The sequence below is a fragment of the Leptodactylus fuscus genome, unplaced genomic scaffold, assembly GCF_031893055.1.
Source record: "Leptodactylus fuscus isolate aLepFus1 unplaced genomic scaffold, aLepFus1.hap2 HAP2_SCAFFOLD_166, whole genome shotgun sequence".
Taxonomy (NCBI): domain Eukaryota; kingdom Metazoa; phylum Chordata; class Amphibia; order Anura; family Leptodactylidae; genus Leptodactylus; species Leptodactylus fuscus.
The window spans coordinates 32,514-54,781 of NW_027440188.1; positions in this window are offsets into that span (position 1 = coordinate 32,514).

The following is a 22,268-nucleotide window of genomic DNA, read 5'->3' on the forward strand; positions in this document are numbered from 1 at the left end:
TTAGAGATGAGCGAACAGTGTTCTATCGAACTCATGTTCGATCGGATATTAGGCTGTTCGGCATGTTCGAATCGAATCGAACACCGCGTGGTAAAGTGCGCCATTACTCGATTCCCCTCCCACCTTCCCTGGCGCCTTTTTTGCTCCAATAACAGCGCAGGGTAGGTGGGACAGGAACTACGACACCGGTGACGTTGAGAAAAGTAGGCAAAACCCATTGGCTGCCGAAAACATGTGACCTCTAATTTAAAAGAACAGCGCCGCCCAGGTTCGCGTCATTCTGAGCTTGCAATTCACCGAGGACGGAGGTTTCCGTCCAGCTAGCTAGGGCTTAGATTCTGGGTAGGCAGGGACAGGCTAGGATAGGAAGGAGAAGACAACCACAACAGCTCTTGTAAGAGCTAAATTCCAGGGAGAAGCTTGTCAGTGTAACGTGGCACTGACGGGCTCAATCGCCGCAACCCAGCTTTCCCAGGATCCTGAATGGAATACACTGTCAGTGTATTCCCGTATACCCGATATATACCCCCGATACCCGTTCCAACGGTGTGCCCCCCCACCTTCACCCCAGAAATACCCTGCAAGTCCCCTAGCAATAGAATTGGGGCTATATACACCCACAATTTTTACTACTGGTATATAGTGCCATTGTCTCACTGGGAATTCAAAGAATATATTGGGAATACAAATACCCTCATTTCTTGCTACTGCCATATAGTGCCATTGTCTGACTGGGAATTCAAAGAATATATTGGGGTTACGTGCACCCACAATTTTTACTACTGGTATATAGTGCCATTGTCTGACTGGGAATTCAAAGAATATATTGGGGTTATAAATACCCTCATTTCTTGCTACTGGTATATAGTGCCATTGTCTGACTGGGAATTCAAAGAATATATTGGGGTTACGTGCACCCACAATTTTTACTACTGGTATACAGTGCCAGTTTCTGACTGGGAATTCAAAGAATATATTGGGGTTACAAATACCCTCATTTCTTGCTACTGCCATATAGTGCCAGTTTCTGACTGGTAATTCAAAGAATATATTGGGGTTACGTGCACCCACAATTTTTACTACTGGTATACAGTGCCATTGTCTGACTGGGAATTCAAAGAATATATTGGGGTTATAAATACCCTCATTTCTTGCTACTGGTATATAGTGCCATTGTCTGACTGGGAATTCAAAGAATATATTGGGGTTACGTGCACCCACAATTTTTACTACTGGTATACAGTGCCAGTTTCTGACTGGAAATTCAAAGAATATATTGGGGTTACAAATACCCTCATTTCTTGCTACTGGTATATAGTGCCATTGTCTGACTGGGAATTCAAAGAATATATTGGGGTTACGTGCACCCACAATTTTTACTACTGGTATATAGTGCCATTGTCTGACTGGGAATTCAAAGAATATATTGGGGTTATAAATACCCTCATTTCTTGCTACTGGTATATAGTGCCATTGTCTGACTGGGAATTCAAAGAATATATTGGGGTTACGTGCACCCACAATTTTTACTACTGGTATACAGTGCCAGTTTCTGACTGGAAATTCAAAGAATATATTGGGGTTACAAATACCCTCATTTCTTGCTACTGGTATATAGTGCCATTGTCTGACTGGGAATTCAAAGAATATATTGGGGTTACGTGCACCCACAATTTTTGCTACTGGTATATAGTGCCAATTTCTAACTGGGAATTCAAAATGCGCAAGGCTCCCGGAAAGGGACGTGGACGAGGCCGTGGGCGAGGTCGGGGGAATGGTTCTGGGGAGCAAGGTAGCAGTGAAGCCACAGGGCGTCCCGTGCCTACTCCTGTGGGGCAGCAAGCATTGCGCCACTCCACAGTGCCAGGGTTGCTTGCCACATTAACTAAACTGCAGGGTACAAACCTTAGTAGGCCCGAGAACCAGGAACAGGTCTTGCAATGGCTGTCAGAGAACGCTTACAGCACATTGTCCAGCAGCCAGTCAGACTCTGCCTCCTCTCCTCCTATTACCCAACAGTCTTGTCCTCCTTCCTTCCAAAATTCCCAAGCTTCACAGAACAATAACCCCAACTGTCCCTGCTCCCCAGAGCTGTTCTCCGCTCCTTTCATTGTCCCTCAACCTGCCTCTCCACGTCACGATTCCACGAACCTAACAGAGGAGCATCTGTGTCCAGATGCTCAAACACTAGAGTCTCCTCCATCTCCGTTCGATTTGGTGGTGGATGACCAGCAACCCACCCTCATCGACGATGATGTGACGCAGTTGCCGTCAGGGCATCCAGTTGACCGGCGCATTGTGCGGGAGGAGGAGATGAGACAGGAGTTGGAAGAGGAAGTGGTGGATGATGAGGACACTGACCCGACCTGGACAGGGGGGATGTCAAGCGGGGAAAGTAGTGTGGATGTTGAGGCAAGTGCAGCACCAAAAAGGGTAGCTAGAGGCAGAGGCAGAGGTCAGCAGCTTAGGCGAAGCCAGGCCACACCCGGAATCTCCCAAGATGTTCCAGTTCGTACCCAGCCCCGAAAAACTCCCACCTCGAGGGCACGTTTCTCGAAGGTGTGGAGTTTTTTCAAGGAATGCGCCGAGGACAGATATAGTGTTGTCTGCACAATTTGCCTCTCGAAATTGATTAGGGGCTCTGAGAAGAGCAACCTGTCCACCACTTCAATGCGCCGTCATTTGGAATCCAAGCACTGGAATCAGTGGCAGGCAGCAACGGCAGGACAAAGGCCGCCTGCCGTTCACGCCACTGCCACTGCCTCTGCCACTGCCTCTGCCTCTGCCACTGCCACTGCTGACTGTGCTGGCGATGCACTCCAGAGGACGAGCCAGGACACCACTTCATCTGCCTCCGCCACTTTGTTGACTTCTCCCTCATCCTCCCCTGTTCCTGTCTTATCTCCTTCTCCTGCACCATCAAAGGCACCATCAGGCGCTTCTTTACAACAACCCACCATCTCTCAGACATTGGAGCGGCGGCAGAAATACACTGCTAACCACCCACACGCGCAAGCCTTGAACACCAACATCGCTAAACTGCTGGCCCAGGAGATGTTGGCGTTCCGGCTTGTTGAAACTCCCGCCTTCCTGGACCTGATGGCAACTGCGGCACCTCGCTATGCCGTCCCTAGCCGTCACTACTTCTCCCGGTGTGCCGTCCCCGCCTTGCACCAGCACGTGTCACTCAACATCAGGCGGGCCCTTAGTTCCGCGCTTTGCACAAAGGTCCACTTGACCACCGACGCGTGGACAAGTGCATGCGGACAGGGACGCTACATTTCACTGACGGCACACTGGGTGAATGTAGTTGAGGCTGGGACTGCTTCCCAAACTGGCCCGGTGTACCTCGTCTCCCCGCCTAACATTCCTGGCAGGGACACGAGAAGAACACCCCCCTCCTCCTCCTCCTCTACCGCCTCCTCCTCCGCCACCGCCTCCTCCTCCGCCACCGCCTCCTCCTCCGCTGTTAGATTGACCCCAGCTACGAGTTGGAAACGTTGCAGCACTGGCGTTGGTAGACGTCAGCAGGATGTGCTGAAGCTGATCAGCTTGGGGGACAGACAGTACACTGCCTCCGAGGTGAGGGATGCCCTCCTCGATGAGACGGCAATATGGTTTGAGCCGCTGCACCTGGGCCCAGGCATGGTCGTTTGTGATAACGGCCGGAACCTGGTAGCAGCTCTGGAGCTTGCCGGACTCCAACATGTTCCATGCCTGGCCCACGTCTTCAACCTAGTGGTGCAACGTTTCCTAAAGAGCTACCCCAATGTTCCAGAGCTACTGGTGAAAGTGCGGCGCATGTGCGCCCACTTTCGCAAGTCGACAGTAGCCGCTGCTAGCTTAAAATCTCTCCAGCAACGCCTGCATGTGCCACAACACCGGCTTTTGTGCGACGTCCCCACACGCTGGAACTCAACGTTTCAGATGTTGAATAGAGTGGTTGAGCAGCAGAGACCTTTGATGGAATACCAGCTACAAAACCCTAGGGTGCCACAAAGTCAGCTGCCTCAGTTTCTCATCCATGAGTGGCCATGGATGAGAGACCTTTGTGACATCCTACGGGTGTTTGAGGAGTCCACAAGGAGGGTGAGCTCTGAGGATGCGATGGTGAGCCTTACAATCCCGCTCTTGTGTGTTCTGAGAGAATCCCTGATTGACATCAGGGATAACTCAGATCACACAGAGGAGTCAGGGATAGCATCCGATCCGTCACAGCTGGAGAGTAGGTCCACACATCTGTCCGCTTCATCGCGTTTAATGGAGGAGGAGGAGGAGGAGGAGGAAGAAGAGTTGTCCGATGATGTGATGGTGATACAGGAGGCTTCCGGGCAACTTCGAATCGTCCCATTGTTGCAGCGCGGATGGGTAGACATGGAGGATGAGGAGGAAATGGAGATTGAACTTTCCGGTGGGGCCAGAGGAGTCATGCCAACTAACACTGTGGCAGACATGGCTGAGTTCATGTTGGGGTGCTTTACAACCGACAAGCGTATTGTCAAAATCATGGAGGACAACCAGTACTGGATCTTTGCTATCCTTGACCCCCGATATAAAAACAACATCTCGTCTTTTATTCCGGTAGAGGGGAGGGCCAATCGCATCAATGCTTGCCACAGGCAATTGGTGCAGAATATGATGGAGATGTTTCCAGCATGTGACGTTGGCGTCAGGGAGGACAGTTCCTCCAGTAGGCGACCAAGTTCTCACCGGTCCACACAAACGAGGGGCACACTGTCTAAGGTCTGGGACACCTTGATGGCACCCCCTCGCCAAAGTGCCGCCACAGAGGGTCCTAGTGTCACCAGGCGTGAGAAGTATAGGCGCATGTTGCGGGAATACCTTTCCGACCACAGCCCTGTCCTCTCCGACCCCTCTGCGCCCTACACGTTTTGGGTGTCGAAGTTGGACCTGTGGCTTGAACTTGCCCTATATGCCTTGGAGGTGCTGTCCTGTCCTGCCGCCAGCGTCCTATCTGAGAGGGTGTTCAGTGCAGCCGGTGGCATCATCACTGACAAGCGCACCCGTCTGTCAGCTGAGAGTGCCGACCGGCTCACTTTGATAAAAATGAACCACCACTGGATAGAGCCTTCATTTTTGTGCCCACCTGTGTAAAGCACCCCAACATGAAACTCCATGTCTGTACTCAACCTCTCCAATTCCTCCGCATCCTCATACTCATCCACCATAAGCGTTGCACAATTCTGCTAATACTAGGCTCCCTCCAACATGATTTCCCCCAACTCTGCTGGTTAGAGGCTCCCTCCACCCTGCTTTCCCACAACTCTGCTGGTTAGAGGCTCCCTCCACCCTGATTTCCCCCAACTCTGCTGGTTAGAGGCTCCCTCCACCCTGATTTCCACCAACTCTGCTGGTTAGAGGCTCCCTCCACCCTGATTTCCCCCAACTCTGCTGGTTAGAGTCTCCGTCCACCCTGCTTTCCCACAACTCTGCTGGTTAGAGGCTCCCTCCACCCTGATTTCCCACAACTCTCCTGGTTAGAGGCTCCCTCCACCCTGATTTCCCCCAACTCTGCTGGTTAGAGGCTCCCTCCACCATGAATTGGTCCAAACTGGGGTTTTTAGAGGCTCCCTCCACCATGAATTGGTCCAAAATGGGTTTTTTAGAGGCTCCCTCCACCATGAATTTGCCCAAACTGGTGTTTTTAGAGGCTCCCTCCACCATGAATTTGCCCAAACTGGGCTGTTTAGAGGCTCCCTCCACCATGAATTGGTCCAAACTGGGGTTTTTAGAGGCTCCCTCCACCATGAATTGGTCCAAACTGGGGTTTTTAGAGGCTCCCTCCACCATGAATTGGTCCAAACTGGGCTGGTTAGAGGCTCCCTCCACCATAAATTGGTCCAAACTGGGTTTTTTAGAGGCTCCCTCCACCATGAATTGGTCCAAACTGGGCTGGTTAGAGGCTCCCTCCACCATGAATTAGTCCAAACTGGGGTTTTTAGAGGCTCCCTCCACCATGAATTGGTCCAAACTGGGGTTTTTAGAGGCTCCCTCCACCATGAATTGGTCCAAACTGGGTTTTTTAGAGGCTCCCTCCACCATGAATTGGTCCAAACTGGGCTGGTTAGAGGCTCCCTCCACCATGAATTGGTCCAACCTGGGGTTTTTAATGGCTCCATCCACCATGAATTGGTCCAAACTGGGCTGGTTAGAGGCTCCCTCCACCATGAATTGGTCCAAACTGGGTTTTTAGAGGCTCCCTCCACCATGAATTGGTCCAAACTGGGCTGGTTAGAGGCTCCCTCCACCATGAATTGGTCCAAACTGGGTTTTTTAGAGGCTCCCTCCACCATGAATTGGTCCAAACTGGGGTTTTTAGAGGCTCCCTCCACCATGAATTGGTCCAAACTGGGGTTTTTAGAGGCTCCCTCCACCATGAATTGGTCCAAACTGGGGTTTTTAGAGGCTCCCTCCACCATGAATTTGCCCAAACTGGGCTGTTTAGAGGCTCCCTCCACCATGAATTGATCCAAACTGGGGTTTTTAGAGGCTCCCTCCACCATGAATTGGTCCAAACTGGGGTTTTTAGAGGCTCCCTCCACCATGAATTGGTCCAAACTGGGCTGGTTAGAGGCTCCCTCCACCATAAATTGGTCCAAACTGGGTTTTTTAGAGGCTCCCTCCACCATGAATTGGTCCAAACTGGGGTTTTTAGAGGCTCCCTCCACCATGAATTGGTCCAAACTGGGTTTTTTAGAGGCTCCCTCCACCATGAATTGGTCCAAACTGGGCTGGTTAGCGGCTCCCTCCACCATGAATTTGCCCAAACTGGGCTGTTTAGAGGCTCCCTCCACCATGAATTGGTCCAAACTGGGGTTTTTAGAGGCTCCCTCCACCATGAATTGGTCCAAACTGGGGTTTTTAGAGGCTCCCTCCACCATGAATTGGTCCAAACTGGGCTGGTTAGAGGCTCCCTCCACCATGAATTGGTCCAAACTGGGTTTTTTAGAGGTTCCCTCCACCATGAATTGGTCCAAACTGGGCTGGTTAGAGGCTCCCTCCACCATGAATTGGTCCAAACTGGGTTTTTTAGAGGCTCCCTCCACCATGAATTGGTCCAAACTGGGGTTTTAGAGGCTCCCTCCACCATGAATTGGTCCAAACTGGGGTTTTTAGAGGCTCCCTCCACCATGAATTGGTCCAAACTGGGGTTTTTAGAGGCTCCCTCCACCATGAATTTGCCCAAACTTGGCTGTTTAGAGGCTCCCTCCACCATGAATTGGTCCAAACTGGGGTTTTTAGAGGCTCCCTCCACCATGAATTGGTCCAAACTGGGCTGGTTAGAGGCTCCCTCCACCATGAATTGGTCCAAACTGGGGTTTTTAGAGGCTCCCTCCACCATGAATTGGTCCAAACTGGGTTTTTTAGAGGCTCCCTCCACCATGAATTGGTCCAAACTGGGCTGGTTAGCGGCTCCCTCCACCATGAATTTGCCCAAACTGGGCTGGTTAGAGGCTCCCTCCACCATGAATTTGCCCAAACTGGGGTTTTTAGAGGCTCCCTCCACCATGAATTGGTCCAAACTGGGGGTTTTAGAGGCTCCCTCCACCATGAATTGGTCCAAACTGGGGTTTTTAGAGGCTCCCTCCACCATGAATTTGCCCAAACTGGGCTGTTTAGAGGCTCCCTCCACCATGAATTGGTCCAAACTGGGGTTTTTAGAGGCTCCCTCCACCATGAATTGGTCCAAACTGGGGTTTTTAGAGGCTCCCTCCACCATGAATTGGTCCAAACTGGGTTTTTTAGAGGCTCCCTCCACCATGAATTGGTCCAAACTGGGCTGGTTAGAGGCTCCCTCCACCATGAATTGGTCCAAACTGGGTTTTTTAGAGGCTCCCTCCACCATGAATTGGTCCAAACTGGGCTGGTTAGAGGCTCCCTCCACCATGAATTGGTCCAAACTGGGGTTTTAGAGGCTCCCTCCACCATGAATTGGTCCAAACTGGGGTTTTTAGAGGCTCCCTCCACCATAAATTGGTCCAAACTGGGGTTTTTAGAGGCTCCCTCCACCATGAATTGGTCCAAACTGGGGTTTTTAGAGGCTCCCTCCACCATGAATTGGTCCAAACTGGGGTTTTTAGAGGCTCCCTCCACCATGAATTTGCCCCAACTCTGCTGGTTAGAGGCTCAATCCACCCTGATTTTCAAAACAAATGTTGGTGCCAACCTCAACTTACTACAAGGGCCAAATTCACTGCTGGTGACAAGCTCTCCTCACTGCAAGTGCCAAATACACATGTTTCAAGGTGTTTTCCTACTGTCAGAGAGGTGGTATTGAGTGTGTAAAGTGTGTAGTTGTTAGGCTGTGATGTTGGGATAATAGAGGGTCTTTGGTGTGTTAGATGCCCCCAGACATGCTTCCCCTGCTGTCCCAGTGTCATTCCAGAGGTGTTGGCATCATTTCCTGGGGTGTCATAGTGGACTTGGTGACCCTCCAGACACGGATCTGGGTTTCCCCCTTAACGAGTATCTGTTCCCCATAGACTATAATGGGGTTCGAAACCCGTTCGAACACACGAACATTGAGCGGCTGTTCGAATCGAATTTCGAACCTCGAACATTTTAGTGTTCGCTCGTCTCTATTACATAATAATCACTAAAAAAAGATAGGAGTGCACCGTATGCCCTATATTTAATGCGGCCCTGTATTCCCTGCTCATATAATACCGCCAGACAGTTCACCTATACCACCGTATCATATCCAGGGGCCCCTCCCAGATGTTTTGAGAGAGTTGGAGAATAACAGAGGGGCCTTGAGCCTCCTTGTGCACTTAGGCCCATGTATATCTGCCCTCCCCGCAGCCCCTGGAGCTATGATCTCCTCATTACACAATATACACATTTACATATATCTGCCATATATTGGAGCATTTGTTGGTGCGGTCATGCATTTGGTGTAACTGCTACCTCTGTCTTACTTATCATTATAGGCTCCTAGATCACAAAATATTATTATATACAGTAAAAAAAAGAAAAACAATTTACACAATCTTTTTTTTTTTATTTACATTTTTTTTTTTTTTAGGAAGAATTTGCCATGGAATAAAGTATATGGCACCATCCGGGTCTGGAGCTGCCGTGTCCTGTAACGGATTGTAGTTCAGGCTGTTCTTTTTCCAGGCTTGGATATTCTTTCTGGATAGAAAAAGATAAAATGTTATTATTTCTATGTTACATGTCACATACATCTGATAGGGCGGAGGGAAAAGATGAAATATAGATGGCTTACCTTCCATTATTTTGGGATGTCTCTGTTCATAGCCCTTCATGGGGCTTCATTGGAAGCAGTGGTTACGGCACAGGGGGCACTGAGAGTGAGAGCGGAGCCAGGTCGAGATGCAACCCTGATGAAAGTTATGAGTACAGGGAAGCTCTGTGACTCGCTCTCCAATCTCATATTCAGTCATACAGATTACACATGACTGGGCCTCCTCCTGAGATATTACCTCTCTAGTGGGTAAGTTCTGAATCTGCAGAGTTCTTCTGCTGGGCGGACGCCGCCGTCTCTCCTGCCAGAGTAGATATTGTGCATGTGGTTCAAGTGGTTGCCCCTGTGGCATTGCCGGTGACGTTGGGGTCATCCCACCCATGTCCAGCAGCTGAATGAATCTACTGAATGCACGGGTTGCAGGGTAGGAGTATACAGGAGATCTGCTTGGAATTGGATCCTCAGGGGGTGGAACCGGATTTGGCCGTTGAAATTCAGTGGTGTCAGCTGTGGATCCACTTGCTGGACGGCTGCTATCACTGCTACTCTCTCCTATTATTCTGGAGGGCTCTGCAGGGGCGGGTCTTAATGGAGAGCGGCTTCTTTCCCTGCTCTCTTCTAGTCCTCTGTGCTGTGGAGGAGCTCTGTCGCGTCTCCCTGTCCTCGCAGTGATAGGATTCCTGCTTCTTTGATGTCCAGTAGAAGGTTCTCCATGATGTCCTAGGGATGACCTCAGTCTATGGACAATTGCTGCCTGACCTGTAAATATATAAAGGTAACACATTTAGCCCATAGGAATGGATCCTGTTATTGCTAAGGGTTTTGAGGAGAAGAGACCCCAGTATAGTTAAGTTCAACAGTAACCTGAATAAAGATATATATCATTCACTGGATGAAGGGACGCCATCAACTAATATTGGACAAACTGGGCCCCATAATCACAAAACAATAAGTCGTCTGAATTTTTTTTTTTATTCCCAATAAATAAATAAAAGAACTCCCAGCAATGTTAAATCTCCAATGCTAAGGGCTAGTTCACACGTAAAAACTGCCTGGCTTATTTTGGTCCCGAAAAAAAACGCTTCCTAATTAGGAAGCGGTTTTTTTTACCTTGAGGCGTTTTTTGGAGCGTTTTCTGGAGCAGTTTTTTCAGAAAATGACAGGTGGTTTTCCCCTCCCCTAAAGTGAATAATGAAAGCTAGCAGTCTCCATAGACCACCATTGTATGGAGGCAGGTTTTGAGGTGAAATCTGCTGTCAAAATCTGCCTCATTGCCCCCCGTGTGAACTAGCCCTAACGGTTCCGCTGCTCATAGTGTATAGTAATCATACAGGGACCAAAACAATAATAATCTAATGGGGATTTATAGAGATTAGAAGCCTAATCTAATGCCAAACAAAGATCTTTGGGAGATATAATTGCCCAACCTGATAATCGCGGGGATTAATGCATGTCCATAGCATATGCCATTAAGAACAACAGGGAGGCATAGAAGGCACTCTCCCCAGTAAACACTAACCCCAATGGGCTGTTAGTTCCCTAAATTAACTGGAAACACAAGCAACAGCCTCTCCCTGTCATAGACTTATATGTGCGCTGGCCACCAAGGATTAAAGCCCATAAGTTCCCTCTCCACACAGGTGAGCGCTAGCTTTCCCCCAACCAGGGCCGCACCTCTGAGGCGAGGTCACGCAGCCGCCTCAGGCAGCACTTTCAAAGGGGCGGTAATTTTACCAGTTTATTTTTTTCCTTATTTTTTCTCTTAACCAGCCCAAGACAGGATGCCCTGAAAACAGATCTGAGCAGTAATGTCCCAGAAGTCACGTGGGGATGTCACGTCTGGGACATTGCCATAAAGTCCTGAAGCCTGTGCTAGGAGTAACAATGGATCCCGGAGAGGTGAGTTACACTGTTTATTATGCTTCTTCACCTCCCCTGAGTCTCTGATTATTATACTCCAGGGTCTGAAAAGACCCCAGGGTATAATAATAGCGGCAGTTTCTCTCGGGGTTAGCCTTGTTTGTTCCGCTGCCCGTTCAAAGAGGGTAACCTCTCGCCAGAAATCTATTCAGCAAAATCTCACTTTGCTGATCATATTGATATGTGAATTCCATGGCTTGACCATTTATTCGGGCCTACACAGGAGTGGGTTGCCGCGATAGAAAGCTGATGCTGCATCGGCATTTCGTCGCGGAATGTTCAAATGGAATGTTCCGTGAAAAAGATATGAAGGTCACAGCTCTTAATATAGAAAAAATGATAATAATTTAGAAGTGCACTACTCACGTGTCAGAGCCGTCAGCGTTGTAGCAGGATTCCAAAAGATCGGTGCACGGATAATGGCTCTCTCGGCTAAGCCAAAATGCAGCAACAGGAAAAGGCAAAAGGATATATCCAGCACTCGGAATCCGGCCTAATAAAAATAAAACTTAACTTTTATTAAGAAATGGTCATTCTTCCATTAAAAAATTATGATCATACACGGGACATTAGCTTACCCCTCGTATGATCAAAAAAATTTTAATGGAAGAATGACCAATTCTTAATAAAAGTTAAGTTTATTTTTATTAGGCCGGATTCCGAGTGCTGGATATATCCTTTTGTCTTTTCCTGTTGCGGAATGTTCCGTGACCTTTTCCTCCGTGTGAACATACCCTTAGAGTGGGGGGTTTAACGTTGTTGGGATTTCTTTTATTGATTTATTGGGAATAACAGTTATGTTTTAGACGGGTTATTGTTTTGTGATTATGGGGCCCAGTTTGTCAAATTGCCTGAATAAAGAACTTCTGTTTTCTATCATGGGCAGGGGTGGAATTCGGAGGAAAGTAAAACCCACCCCAAACGACTAGGAATGGAAAATGTGCTGTTTACCCTGAAACATTGCTCAGCAGAGCCCAGGGATAACTCCTCCCAGGAAATCTCCTCTAGGGTGGGGGGAATATTGTCTCTCTCTTCCTGAACAATTCACTTACCTTGATTCTCCGGTCGGCGCAGCCATGTATCATTGTCAGCTATCAGCTGACGCAGCTCTCGGGCGCTCATGGCTTAGTTACCAAGGCGGATCTGATGAAATATTAGAGAACTAAGTTCTCAGGTGGCTCCGATATTACTGGGCCCTGATCAAAGATCAGTAAGAATGAATGGAAGTAATCACTAGATATGTAGTACAAACTAGTTCGCTCTTCCAGAACCAAAGTGAAGTGTCAGCAAAAGCATCAACTCAAGAAATGGCTGTGATGTCACAGCGCTCAGGGTTTATATCCCCTCAGGGTTCCGTTATGACATCATCATATGCAAATATGTGCATTATGACATCATCATATGCAAATATGTGCATTATGACATCATCATATGCAAATGTGAACAGAACCTCACATAATAGGTAAGCAGATCCTAGTTTTATGACATCACAGAAGTAAGGTCATGTGACTGTGTGTGTGTGTGCAAAAATAAAAAATAATAATAATAATAATAATAATAATAATAATAATAATAATAATAATAATTTGAATTAAAATCTGGATGTGGCTATTTCTAGGTACCGTACCTATGAACTCCTGGCTATTTTTAGGTACCATCCGTGTACCGTGCCTATAAACTTAAATGAACTGCAGATGTATCATATTTATCCCAGTAAATTTTCACTTTATTAAGACATTTATGTTACAATGGCTAATCTTCCTCGCACTGCGGACATCCATCCACTCTATAACAATCTTCATGTAGTGTGGAACAACAAGAAAAACAAGTTGTCAATTTTTTAGACTTTTTCCCCAAATCAAAGTGGCAAATCAGACATTTCTCTATTTCCTTGCAATTTTTTTGTGTTTTCGTTGTTTCCCTTTTTCTCCTCTTTGTGGATACCTTCAGCCTGAAAATGTACAACTACCTGCGGACGCGCAGATGAAGATTTGCAGCTTGTAGAAGGTGGTGTATTTCCATCAACTATATCCGGAACATTTGAAGTCTCAGCACCTGCAACATCTTGATGTACAGACTGGTTATATGACAAGCTGGGTTGTAATAACGAAGAACCTCATCTGGCATTGTTTTGGATAACCTTGATTTCTTCCAAGTAGTTTAGAAAGGTTGAAGTTCCGTGATTAGATAAAATATCCGCCAACTGAGTTAGGGATTGGAACGCCAGATTGTACTTAGCAGTACTACTGAGTGGTTCTTCGTCAATAGTCTCTTGTTCTTCCACAGCACAATATAAATCAAATTCTGTGTCTTCAAAACTAGGCTCAATTTGCAAATTTTCCCAGTATTTTTTGTGGAAGCAGTTCCTATCATACAAAGGGATTGATTCGGTTTCTCTCATTAACCACATGAGGACCGCCGTACGTAAATTTACAGCCTCATGTGCTGGGATCCGCCGACAATTGAAGGTGATGGGCATCCCCCGCGGCGAGATCGGGGGGTGCCGATGTCAGTAAAAGGTAGTCTGGGGTCTGGCCAGTGACCCCAGACTACCGGAGCCCCCACATACCTGGTGATCCTGCCAGGCGATGGAGGAAGTGAGCGATGTGTCTCACTTCCTCTGTAGCTTACAGGATACGAGCAGGCTCATGTCCTGCTCGTGTCCTGTCTGCTATTGTGCAGAATCAGTTGATGCTTTCATCAAAGCATCAACTGATTCAAGTGTCCTAAAGGGATACATGAAAAAGTAAAAAAAAAAGTAAAAAAACAAAAAAATAAAGTGTATGAAAAAAGTAATAAAGTTATAAAGACCAAAAATCTCTTTTTTTCTATACAAAATGAATTATATAAATAAGCACTAAAAATAAAAAAAGCAAAGCATATTTGGTATCGCCGCGTGCGTAACAACCTGTACAATAAAACTGAAATAATATTTAATGTACACAATGAACGTCGGGAAAAAAAACATGGAAAAAACTTTCCGGAAGTAATGATTTCTTGCCATCTCATCCTACAAAATATGCTATAAAAAGTGATCAAAAAGTCATAGGCACCCCACAACAGTGCCAATAAAAAGCGCACATTGTCCCGCAAAAAATAAGCCCTCAACCAGCACTGTCAATTGAAAAATAAAAATGTTACGCCTCTCAGAAGATGGCGATGCAAAAAACATTGATTTATGTCCCCAAATGTGTTTTTATTCTACAGAATTAGTATCGCATAAAAAAATAACATAAATGAGGTATCGCCGTAAACGTACCGACCCGCAGAATAAAGGTCACATGTCGCTTATACTGTACGCTGCATGACGCAAAATTTAAAATGTGAAACTCAATGCCAGGATTGATTTTTTTTTTTTTTTTTTTAATCCAGCAAGAAAGAGTTAATAAAATGTATTCAGTAAGTTGTAGGCACCCAAAGATGGTGTCATTACAAAATGCATCTCATCCCACAAACAACAAGCCCTTATATGGCCGTGTCACCAGAAAAATAAAGAAAATATAGCATCTAATAATGTGAAGACAAAAACCCGCAAAAATCGCCAAATCATTAGAACACGACTGGCTGCGGCAGGTAGGGAATATATAAGCTGTGCGAGCGAATATCAGGGGACACCCCAGATTTACAGCTTATGAGGGAAAAGACACCAGAAGTGACCCCCAAAGTGACCCCCAGAGCAACTCCCCCAATCATAGGAGCTACTGGGACATATTAGGGAATTTGGTGTCTGCAATGTCCTCCGCACCTCTTATATATTCCCTCTTCGCCATCCGCTGTGCAGTCACGTCCGGGATACTAATACTCACTACACCCCCTGAGAAATTCTTTGAGGGGTGCAGTTTTCAAAATTAGGTCACTCCTTTGGGGAATCCACTTTTCTGGTACCTTACAGGCTCTACAAACATGACATGGCGTTCAGATACCAAACATCTGAATCTGTGCTGCAAAAGCCGCATCGCGCTCCTTCCCTTCTGCGCCCTGCTGTGCGCCCAAACTGCAGTGTATGCCACATGTATGACACATGTATGACACTGCTGTACCCCGGATAACGTATGTAATGTCATTTGTGGGTATAAACTGATATTAGGGCACAGCTGGACACAGAAGGGAAGAAGGGTTATTGGGTTTTTGGAGCGCAGACGGTTTGGTTTTTGGATGCCATGACACTTTTGCAGAGCTGAAACACCAGTAAAGTGGAATCCCCTGATATGTGACCTTATTTTGGAAACTACACCCCTGAAGGATTTATCCAGGGGTACAGAGAGCATTTTTAACCCCCAAGTGTTGCTATAACTTATTATCCATAAATGAATATGAAGCGAGGTGAGAGGTGAAAATAACAATTTTTCCAGGAATCTGTCATTTCAGTGCCTAACATGTTGTGCCCGCCTTGTATCAGAGATGAACGCTCTAAAAGCTGTTGTGCCCGGGATACCCGCTTACCAGTTTTTGGAGTGTGTATCTCTGCTGACATAAGTTGGGCACAACATATCGGGCACTAAAATGGCGAATCTCTGGAAAAATTTCATTTTTAACTTCTCTATCAGTTGCGATTTCATTTCTGGAAACTAAATAAATGCAACACTCAAGGGTTAAAAATTCTCGCTACGCCACTTGATAGATCCCATCAGTGGGGTAGTGTCCAAAATAGGGTGACATGTCTGCGGATTCCACTTTATTGACAATTCAGGGGCTTTGCAAAAGTGGCATGATGTCCAAAAACCAAACTGTGCTCCAAAAACCAAAATAGCGCTCCTTCCCTTCTGTGTCCGGCTGTGCCCAAACAGCCATTTCTACCCACATATGGCATTAAGTCCGTTATCCGGGGTACACCAGTGTCATACATGTCGGCATACACCGCTATTTGGGTACCCAGCAGGGTGCAGATGTGAAGGAACGCTATGTGCTTTTGGAGTGCAGATTTAGATTCTTCGTTTTTGGACACCATGTCACATTTGCAGAGACCCTAAAATTGCCCCTACAAAATGGGGTCACTTCTTGGTGAATTCCAGTTTACTGGCACCTCCAGGGCTCTGCAAAAACAACATGGTGCCCAGAGGGTCCCTCTAAATATGTACCCCAAAAGCTAAAACACACAGTGGTCGTTCCCTTCTGAGCCCTACTGTGTGCCCAAGCAGCAGTTTACACCCACATATATAATTTTTTAACCCCCGGGATGGCCCCTTAATAGTTTTAGGAGTGCAGGTCTCTGACAACACAAAGTGGGTGCAACGTGTTGGGCACTGAAATGGCATATTTTAAAAAATTTCAATTTTCATTTTGTACATTAATTTTTGGGAAGCATTTTAGGCTCAAAATGATAATACCCCTTGATACATTCCTTGACAGGTGTAGTTTCTAAAATGGGGTCACTTTTGAGGGGTTTCCATTGTATTGGTACTTTAGGGGCTCAGCAAATGCGATATGGCACCAGAAAACTATTCCAGCAAAATCTGCCCTCCAAAATCCAAATAGCGCTCTTTCCATTCTGAGCCCCACCATGTACCCATACAGCAGATTATGGCCACATATGGGGTATTGCCGTGTTCAGAAAAAATTGTGTAACAAACTGTGGAAGGCTTTTAATTCTTAAACTACTTGCAAAATTAAAACTATGGCGCTAAATGGACGATTTATTGGGAAAAAAAAGTAATTTTTCATTTTCATGTCCCAATGTTAATAAAATCTGTGAAACACCTGTGAGGCCAAAATACTCACTCTACCCCTAGATAAATTCTATGAGGGGTGTAGTTTCCAAAATGGGGTCACTTTTAGGGGGTTTCCACTGTATTGGTACTTTAGGGGCTCTACAAATGCGACATGGGACCTGAAAACTATTCCAGCAAAATCTGCCCTTCAAAAGCCAAATAGCCCTCTTTCCATTCTGAGCCCCGCCATGTTCCCATACAGCAGATTATGGCCACATATGGGGTATTGCCGTGTTCAGGAGAAATTGTGTAACGAACTTTAGGGAGCTTTTTCTCCTTTATCCTCTTGTGAAAATTAAAAATTTGGGGCTAAATTGACAGTTTATTGGAAAAAAAGTAATTTTTCATTTTCATGGCCCAATGTTAATAAAATCTGTGAAACAGCTGTAGGGTCAAAATGCTCACTCTACCCTTTGATATGTTCTGTGGGGGGTGTAGTTTCCCAAATGGGGTCACTTTTAGGGGGTTTCCACTGTATTGGTTCTCTAGGGGCTCTGCTAATGCGACATGGCACCTAAAAATAATTCCAGCAAAATCTGCCATCCAAAAGCCAAATAGCGCTCCTTCCATTCTGAGTCCTGCCATGTACCCATACAGCATACTATGGCCACATATGGGGTATTTCCGTGTTCAGGAGAAATTGTTTAACAAACTGTGGGGGGCTTTTACTCCTTTAACCCCTTGTGAAAATGAAAACTTTGGAGATAAAGTGACATTTTAGTAATGTTTCATTTACACATCCCAATGGTAGTAAAATCTGTGAAACAACTGTAGGGTGAAAATGCTGACTATACCCCTTGATGAATTCTGTGAGGGGTGTGGATTCTAAAATGGGGTCACTTTTGGGGGTTTCCATTGTTTTGGTATTCTAGGGTCTCTGCAAATGAGGCATGGTGCCTGAAAATTATTCCAGCAAAATCTGCTGTTTAAACACCCAGTGTCGCTTCTTCCCTTCCATGCACTGCCGTGTGCCCAAAAATCAGTTTACACCCACATGTGGGGTATTTCTGTGTACGGGAGAAATTGCACAATAAACTGTCAGATGCATTTTCTCCTTTAACCCTTTTTGAATGTGTTAATTTTAGGTCTAAATGAATGTATTAATGAAAAAAAATGAAATGTCTAAATTTCACTGCCATATTATTTCTATTCTTATGAAATGCTTAAAGAGTTAAAAAAACATCCCAAATGCTGTTTTGAATAATTTGAGGGGTGCAGTTTTGAAAATGGGGTGATTTATGGGGGTTTCTATTATACAGGCCTTTATAATTACTTTCAGAACTGAAGTGGTCCCTAAAAAATTGGTTTGGAGAATTTTCTTGTAAATCTGGAAAATCGCTGTTACACTTGGAAGCCTTGTGACGTCCAAAATAAATTAAAAGACAATCAAAAGATGATGCCGATATAAACCAGAGATATGGGAGATAATATTTATTCATGTATTTGGATGGTATAACTATCTGCCTGAAAAGTAGAAAATTTCACATTTTGAAAATTGCAATTTTTTTCAAATTTCCATCAAATTTCCTAGTTTTTTTTATAAATAAATACAAAAATATTGATTAGTGTTTACAACTAACATGAAGTATAATGTGTTACGAAAAAAACAATCTCAAAATCACTTGTGTAAGTTAAAGCGTCTCAAAGTTATTGCCATTTAAAGTGATACATGTCAGTTTTGAAAAAAAAGGCCTGGTCTTTAACATACTTTTGGGCCCGGTCCTTAACCGGTTAAAAGCATGTGTCTGCATGGAACACAATATTGTAGCCGGAAACTGCAGTTACACAAGTTAACAGAACTGTCGTAAGCTTTTGAGTGATCGCCATTGCATGTTTCGATTACGGAATTCTACAAAATTTGCAAATTTGGCTTCATCGTTTGAAAACTCTTTAGAACTTTGCAAAAGAACCGTACACCAACTTCTGTAATTTCCTGCGATGCTGAATCAAGGTGAGTTTGCAATGGCGGATCGATTATTCTAAATGCTTTAAGCGACTGTTGAATCTGTTTATGCTGTAATCAGTTATCTATGAACGTTATGAGTTCTTTCATGCAAATAGTCACTGTTGGTAAGCTTCGAAACTTTTCCTGAAGATTAGAGATGAGCAAACGGCGTTCGATCGAATAAGTATTCAATCGAATATCATGGCGTTCGATGTATTCGTTCACAATCGAATACCAGGCCGCATACACAGTAAAAATTCGTATCCCCTCCCACTTTCCCTGGTGTGTTTTTTGCACCAATAACTGTGCAGGGGAGGTGGGACAGAAATTACGACAATGGAGGCAGTGAAAAAAATAGAAAAAAACCATTGTCTGCCGAAAACATGTGCCCTCCCATTCATAAGAACGGCCGCTGCCCTATTCGACATTTTTGCCGTCAGACATATGGAGAGAAACATATCTGCTGAGGGCTAGATAGAAATTAGCTTCATATAGGCAGGTAAGAAGTAATGAAGAAAGCCACCAGCTCTTCTCAGAGCTATACACTGTAGGGACATCAGTCCAGCTTTCCCCGGACGGTGGAAAACAGGGACACACAACAGATACAACTTCATATATAGCGGAGAAACAGCTTTCATTTTTAGCTGTCCGCACACAGAATAGCCGGAATCCATAGCAGTGACTAATTCATATAGAGATGAAAAAAGCCCTGAATTTATTTTTATTTATTTTTTTTATTTTTTTTTTTGGGGGGGGGGCTGAAAAATAGCAGCAATCCACAGAAATTACAAGTTCATAAAGCTGGAAAAAGCCTTGAATTTTGGGGGGCCTGAAACATAGCAGCAATCCACAGCAGTTACTTCTTGCTACATACGTGCTAAGCAGCTTTTCAGGCTGTGTAACCCCAAAACAAGGATACAGAGCAATTAGTTCAGGCTATGTACGCTCAATCCAGATATTCAGGGTGTGTACCCCCAAAACCTAGGTGGGAGACCCAGAAATTCAGTCACGCTATATCAGCTCAATCCAATTTTTAAGGGTCTACCCCCAAAAGCTAAGTGTGATACACAGCAATTCAGTCAGGCTGTATCAGCTCAATCCAATTTTTTTTTTCAATCCAATATTGTTTGCTCTCCATGATGTGAACTATGCCTTTGTCTCTTGAAAAGCAACCCAACATGAAGTCAGCCATGTGTGCCAGTGTGTTACTTGGCATGACTTTGCTACCCCCAACTGTAAGGGTCACTCTCCATTTCCTCCATTTTTCACTCCCCTTCACACCATCCATGCTGAAGCAATGGGATGCACTAAAATGCACTCTCAAGCCTCGTGTGGGACAGTGACATGAAATGCCACTTCATCCCCCTCATCTTCCTCCACCAGCCAACGGTGCGAAGATGTCAGGAGTGCGCTATGAATGTTTTCTGCCTAGTAGAGGCTACTTCTCACTTACGAAAATGGCCGCACTTTGACCAGTATATCAGGCACAATGGTGTAGGTTTCAAAGAACCTTTGCACCAACAAGTTGAAAATGTGGGCCATGTGTGGACCGTGTTTGAGTCTGGCAAGCTCCAGATCTGCTACAAGGTTCCGGCCATTATCACATATGCAAAAATGCCTGGCCCCAGGTGCAGCAGGGAAAAACACATTGCCATCTCAGCCAGGATGGCATCCCTGACCTCGGAGGCAGTGTGCTGTCTGTCCCCCAAGCTGATGAGCTTCAGCACGTCCTGCTGACATCTCCCCACGCCAGTGTTACAGCGTTTCCAGTTTGTAGCTGGGGTGGAGGTTGCAGCGCAGTAGGCTTTCAGATAACCCGTGGTATGAATTTTGGGCTGGGAGAGGAGATAGGCCACCCCAGTTTGCACACCCGGCCCAGACTCCCCTACATTCATCCTGCCTGTCATTAAAGATAAGCAGCATCCCTGACCACAGGCGCTTGTCCATGCGTCGGTGGTCAAGTGGACCTTGCAGCAAAGCGCGGAGCTCTGGGCCCGACTGATGTAATGGGACACGTGCAGGCGCAAGGCAGGGACAGCAATCCAAGAGAAGTGGTAACGGCTAGGCCCAGCATAGGGAGGTGCCCCAGCTGCCATCTGGTGACGGAAGGCCTGTGTATGCAGAAGCATAAACGTCAACATCTCCAGGGCCAGCAGTTTTTCGATGATGCAATTAAAGCCTTGGGCATGTGGGTGGCTTGCGCTGTACTTCTGCCTGCAATGAAACGCCTGGGAGATGGGGAGTGGCTGGGAAGAAGCGCATGATGGTGCAGGCCAAAAGGGTGGATCAGCGTGAAGTCCCCAATGTGTCAGAGACAAATGTGTAGGTGGCTGTGTATATGGGTCAATTGAAATGTATAAGTCTGTACTCTTATCCAAAGTTGTGGATAAAAAGTCCAGTCATGTACATTACAGCTTAGTAACTCAATGTGCCTCATATTAATAGCAGTTAACCCCATCATGTTCCGCACATTAACCCCTGTGTGCTTTACATAAGGGACACTGATATGTGAGAGACATGGAGGTAATAAGTGAACATCTTCATTATATAGGTCCCTTATTAGTACCTCCATATGTCTCACACATCAGTAACCCTTATGTGAGCCACATAGGGGTTAATGTGAGGGACATGATGGGGTTAACTGCTATTAATGTGAGCCACATGGAGTTACTAAAACTAAAGTAATAACCCCAAATGCCTGACATTAATAAGAATAGTTAGTAACACACGTACCTGGTGTTGTGTTTGCTTTCACTTTGCTCCCCGGAGCTTCCTCTCCTCCTCAGGGCTGCAGACGGCAGGAGCTCCTCCTCACGTGTAGCAGCAGGTCCAGGGAGCCCTTATCCTGTACAGTGAGAGGCTCACCTCTGATTGGTGGCAGGGAGAGAAGGGGGCGTGTCCTACACCTCAGCTCTAGCAGAGTACTGAAGGGACGCTCTCTCTTAAATTAGTGCATGAAGGTTGTGGGCTGGCTGGCGTGCCGACAAAATATGCCTCGTGTGCCAGGGGTTGCCGATCCCTGCTCTAGTGGGTAACTGCCACTATTTACTTACTGATCCCCGCCGTATCCACAGCCACCACCGTCTCCACTTCCACTTCAGCCCTCCAGGGGGCCTCCTCTGTCCCACATGATGTCGTCGCTGATGCTATTCACTAATGGGGGCAGAGACTGTGGTATTGGTGATGGGGAAGGAAATAGATTGACGGCCGTTACCTGCTGGAGTATTCCAGGAGGTAGTGGCCAAAAGTCACTATGGGTGGCCTTTACTTTCAGGGCACCTGTACATGGGGGCATATACTGTGTGGGGGGGTCAGTAACTGAGGCATTTACTATGTGGAGGGCAGTAAAGGAGGTAGAAAATTGTCCAATAACAAGGCAATATACCACTTGGGGGCCAGTAAATGGGGCGTTATAGTGTGTGGGGATATTAAAGGGAGAGTTATACTGTGTGGGAGTCACGAGACG